This window comes from Papio anubis, chromosome 18 (genome assembly GCF_008728515.1).
Source record: "Papio anubis isolate 15944 chromosome 18, Panubis1.0, whole genome shotgun sequence".
In the NCBI taxonomy this organism is placed as follows: Eukaryota; Metazoa; Chordata; class Mammalia; order Primates; family Cercopithecidae; genus Papio; species Papio anubis.
This window is the reverse complement of record NC_044993.1, coordinates 42,426,941-42,432,399: the sequence shown is the minus strand read 5'-3', so window position 1 is coordinate 42,432,399 and position 5,459 is coordinate 42,426,941. Positions and strand designations below refer to the sequence as shown.

At 47.4% G+C, this 5,459-nt stretch overlaps 1 pseudogene; it reads right to left on the bottom strand.

The window, feature by feature from the left end:
• Positions 1-2,684: 2,684 nt before the first annotated feature.
• On the bottom strand, positions 2,685-4,157 carry LOC103880413 (annotated as a pseudogene).
• Positions 4,158-5,459: the final 1,302 nt, after the last annotated feature.

Here is a 5,459-nt window from a genome sequence, read left to right as displayed (position 1 = left end):
GTGTTCAACTGTGGGACGCATGCTTCTTTTCAGACTGCCTGTTCTTCCACTGTATTTGCCTGTCTTAGGAGTCGGTGCTATCTCTTAGGTGTCATGTTACTTTTGCACACCCTAGGAAGGTAGGAGTATTGGGCAAAGTATAAACATGACAAAGAAATCTTCATATTTTCTCTTATGCAAGAAATCTTCATATTTTCTCTTATGTACTTGAGACATTATTGCTGAAAAGTCCTTAAGATTTATCCAGAACCGCACCTTTTTGTTTTCATTGAGGCCCAGAGTGAGTGATTCATGAGGAATTTACCCAGGTGACTTTGTTCTCTAGTGATGCTTTTCCCAGTCTTCTCCTGTATATCTTGCAGAAGAGGCACACCACGGAATTGTACAGCTTTTCTGTCCCTTTGGAGGCTCAGAGTTGGATGGGGAACGAAGAGGACAAAGAGTATCTCAGACAAGCTTGTTGTTGTTTCATTAAATGTTTATTAAGTAACTCTGAGGTTGGCACTTAAAATCAGTTGCCTCTTTTTTTTTCTTTCTTACAACAGATAGCTTGTGTGACTAACAGTGACTGAAGAGTCTAATTCAAAGGTTAAGGGACTACCACAAGCTCACAAATGTGTAAATAAATGCTAAATCTGGGAATTGAATCTGGATCATCCAAGTTCTAAAACCTGTGCTTTTGCCTTCATTCTTGTACCATCATTACCATCATTATCATAGTCACTGGGGGCCTTTAGTGGTGCTCCTTCATATGACCTCCCCCTCTCTCTCCATGGCTAGCTTGGACTTCATAATGGATGCTTTTTAGGAAGCATTCCATGAAATGTAGCCAGAAACTGCGTCTCTTAAGACCCAATCCTGGAAGTTAAACAAGTGTCATTTATTTTATATTCTATTGGTCAGAATAGGTCATGGGACTAGCTAAAATTCAGTGGAGTTAGTAGATTAATATAGACTCTACCTCCTGATATAGGCATGGCAAAATTGAATGCGAAAGAGCATGTGAGATGAGAAATAATGTGACCATCTTTGAAAACACAACATAGTAGCCTGTGTTTATTTACTTTACCATAAGTAAAGACTTGCAAAGGAATATAGAAATACAGATCATTTTAAGCATGTCAGCTTCTAGAATCTCAGGCTTCATAGGTGTTCTTAGCTAAAATTGATGTGCCCGAGAATGTACCTATTTTCACTGTAACTTTCTCCTTCACATGAGACTGCCATCTTCCTTGAATTTCCTAAATCTTACTAATGGTGATTTGCTGGGTTGTAAAAACCCATAAATATCAAACACAGGGGAAATCTTTTTTGTTTTTTTTGAGATGGAGTCTCGCTCTCCCAAAGTGCTGGGATTACAGGCATGAGCCACCACGCCCGGCCTGGGGAATCTCTTTTTTTTTTTTTTTTTCACTTTGAAAAATATATATTTACAGGAACAATTCCCCATTCTCTGGGACTCTTTAGAAAAAAAAAAGGTCCATTTTGGGGAAGTAAAACAAACAGTGGAGATGAGTGTAGCACCGTCCCCCAAATCACCAACCCCCAGGTCCCGAGGCCTGGGCTGGGCCAGCGCTAACAGGTGAGCCCAGGAGTCTTTTGAACCCACTCTCTCTTGCCTAGTATAGAGACAGGACAGGCTTTATGTCCCCCATTCCTCCCTCCCAACTCCAGGGACATTGAAAGGGTCCTTTGTACCCGCCTGCAGGAAATTAGGGGGCTGGGACGGAGGGAACTGAAAATACATGTTTGGTATCAAAAATAAACACTTGGAGGGGGGAGGCAGCAGGAAGATTCCCCCCCAAATCCCTTCCTTCCCACCCACCCCACCAAATATAGGAAGAGATGACTCCCTCTCCCCTATTGAAAAGCCCTATTTAAAAATAAATTATACTATCAAAATGGCAGCGGGGGAGAGACAGGAAGACCTGGAGAACTGGCTGGAGGGGCCCCCCAGATGGGGACTACCCCCCAAAAAAACCCTCCATTGGGAGGAAACAGGCAGGACCCCAGGGAGGTCGGCAGACAAAGGAATGGCTTTTCAGGGGGAAGAAGAACAAAAGGGACATTCCTCCCTGGCCAAAGTTGGTTGAAAAAGGATAAGCTGTCTGAGAGAAAGGCTGGGGAGGTGGAAATTTCTATTCCAAGGCTGTGATTCTTCCTTGGCCAAGACTCCCAACCCATTAAATGGTACAAATTCCTCCTGGACCCCTGAGTATGGCCAGGAATAATAAAACAAAACAAACTAACTCTTCTACTCACATCTGAAAATGGAGACAGGGCTCCCTCATCTCCCCCAAGGGCAGGCTGAGAAATAAAGAAAGGTCATTCTCAAGCCAGACCCCGATTGTCTTGTCTTGGGGAAAAAAGTGGGAGGTGGGGGAGATGTCCTAACCACCCTAAAAGGTTAGGTCAGGCTCTTCCCAGTGGCCTTCAAAAAATAAATAAACCGCCCCTACCATTGATGTAGGAGACGTGTAAGGGCGGCCACTGGGGGACTGACAGAAAACAGAGACGTTGTGGAAGCTGTGTGTTTTCTGTGGAGGAGATAATGAGAATCACTCTTGGTAGTAATTCTTCCCAAGGATCCCTACCCTACCACAATCAGAGCGTGAGTCTTTCAGTTGAACTATGTTTCTCCTTGAGATGGCTGGCTGGAGAGAGCATGGATAGAGTGACCCCAGAAGGGGGGGGGGGTGGTAGTCATGGCTTCTGGGGCCCTGGGGAGAGCACCACGGGGGTCGAGAGGCCAGCCACGCTGATGGAAGGGATGTGCACCTGGGCGCTGCCACTGGACGGAAACTGGAAGGAGAGCTTGGCCGGACTACGGGGCGCAGTGGGACTCAGGGTGCTCCAGAAGTGAATGCTGGGAGGCAGCGAGTTGGGTGTCAGCAGCACCGGGGTCAATGTATACGAAGGAAGTAGGGACGGAGTTAGCGCCGCCCCAGGCGCCTGGAGGCCGGAGCCAGTTCCCGATCCTGGGGGTCCGTTCGAGTCCTGGCCCACCTAGCAGGCTCGGGCTGAGTGGAAGCTCTAGGTCCCGGGGCTTCCGGCCCTTCTGCGGCTGGGAGATCTCAGGGATGGAAGCCGCGTGGTCGCCGGCCTGCCCTGCGGTGTCCATAACAACCGCGGGCAGCCGGGCTGGCACGCCCTCCTATGGAGGGACTTCTGGCTCGGCCTTGGTAGTTTCCGGCACAAACCCTCTCTCCCCGGCAACTTCCAACTCTTCCTTGGGCCCTTCCACTTTCACTTCTGCGGGCAAAGCCCGGCCCAAACCTGGCTCCACATTCAGCTCCTTCGATTTCAGGTTTGGGGCCTCGGGTGGGGTCAGTATGACCTGCAGAGGCAAGCCGGCCTCCTCAGCCTCCAGGCAGGCCTCCAGGGGGCTTGGACTGGTGCTCCTGCTCCCCGAGGGGGGCGCTGCTGCTCCTGCAGGAGCTGCATTGGGGAGCACCACAGCAGACTGAGGATGAGGGGGTGGCTGTGGCTGCAGAGACTGGATGGTGAAGGTGGAATAAAGGCCCAAGCGCATGTACTCGTTCCGGCTGTTACATGCCAAACCACCCGGGCCTGCCATTCCTGCACCCTTGGGTGTGCCTGGCTTTCCAGAGGCAGTGTCCCTGGGGCGGCATGTACAGCAGCAGGGGCCACATTTAGCATGGCGGAGGTAACAGACACCTCTGGCTGGGGCGGGCAGTCCTCAGTGGAGCACCCTGCGACCTCAGGATAGGACACAAACTTGTAGACGAACTTCTGGCTGCTCACCTTGGGGATGATGTTCTTGTCATAGGAGTACCACAAGGCCCGGCTGAGCTTGTCGTAATTCATGTTGGTCTTGTTCTTGCGTAGCCCCCACAGCCGGGCCACCTCCTCTGCATCCACCAGCTTGAATTCACCACCATCCCGTGGAGTCCAGGAGATGATGTGGCCATTGCCTTGCTCTCTCAGCAGCTGCAGCAGAAACTGCCGCAGCGTCACAGATGGGTACATCGCTGGGGGAGTGCTCACGCCATCCCAGGAGTACCTGTGTGTAGCGTGGCGGTGGCGTTGGCAATGTTGGCAGCTCCGGGGGGCGGGGTCTCCATACGCGGCCCCACCGCCCCGCAGGCCTGGATTCCGAGGCGGCGGCGCTGGTGGTGGCGGTGGCGGCAGCACCTAGAAGCCGCCCCTGCGTTTCCCTACAGCTCCGGAATCTCTCATGATTAACTAAGATATCTCAAACTAATAGAACTTTCAGTTTTTCTTCTTCTTTTTTTTTTTTTTAATGTACATTTCTCTTAACATGAAACTGGCATACAAAAGCAGACGTCATGGTCCACGTTGATATAGTCTGAATTCGGATGCATTGGAGTGGGGTTGTGGTAGTATGACAGTTTTTGTTTTAATGACTTTGCCATTTCATTACTTTAGTATTGTCAAAAATTCCATTATTGTTGAGAGAGACCCTTGGGAGAGCAAAGAAAAGAGAGCATCCATAAGAAAAACCAAATTCCAAAAAGCAGATCTTATAGCTGTTCTTAGCACTGTATCCCAGGACACATCATTAATTGGAAAGAAGGTAACTTTCATGTCAAAGTGATTTTGGAAGGTGACAATGATTGTCGCAGATGTGACTGAAATATTCTCTAGGACTATCAAACTCATAGATAAAGCTTTTGCATAATTTGTTTTATATTTGGTATGCATTTATAGAAATCATATCAAGAAATTATATCATATCAAGAAAATTCCATTTAAAGTCGAGCATCTTATTTTTTCTTATGAAATTTTATTTTTACTCTTTTCTGTATCCTGTTAATGTAATAATGCTATCGCCTAATAAATAAATTTATATGTTGGCTTCTGAGCCAAATAATTTTTTGCAGTATATACCTTTTTCTTTTTTCTTTTTTTTTTTTTTTTTTTCCTTTTTGAGACGGAGTCTTGCTCTGTCGCCCAGGCTGGAGTTCAGTGGCGCGATCTCGGCTCACTGTAAGCTCCGCCTCCCGGGTTCACGCCATTCTCCTGCCTCAGCCTCCCCAGTAACTGGGACTACAGGTGCCCACCACCACGCCCAGGTAATTTTATTTTATTTTTTGTATTTTTAGTAGAGACCAGGTTTCACCGTGTTAGCCAGGATGGTCTCAATATCCTGACCTCGTGATCCGCCCACGTCAGCCTCCCAAAGTGCTGGGATTACAGGCGTGAGCCACCGCTCCCGGCCACCTTTTTCTTTTATTAAATTCATAGGAAAAGTTTGTTACATTTCAAGAAATGAGAAAGACATGGTGTTATTTCTTTTTTTAATACACTAAGTACTCCAGAAGCCAGACCCAGAGTAGACTATGCACATACATTTACTGAAGAACTATTACATCTTTTATCATATTTCTTGTAACATAAATTATTTTAGCTGCATTATATTGCATTGCTGTAAGTTAATTAATGAGAAATAGCATATTGCTTTACAATCTTATTTT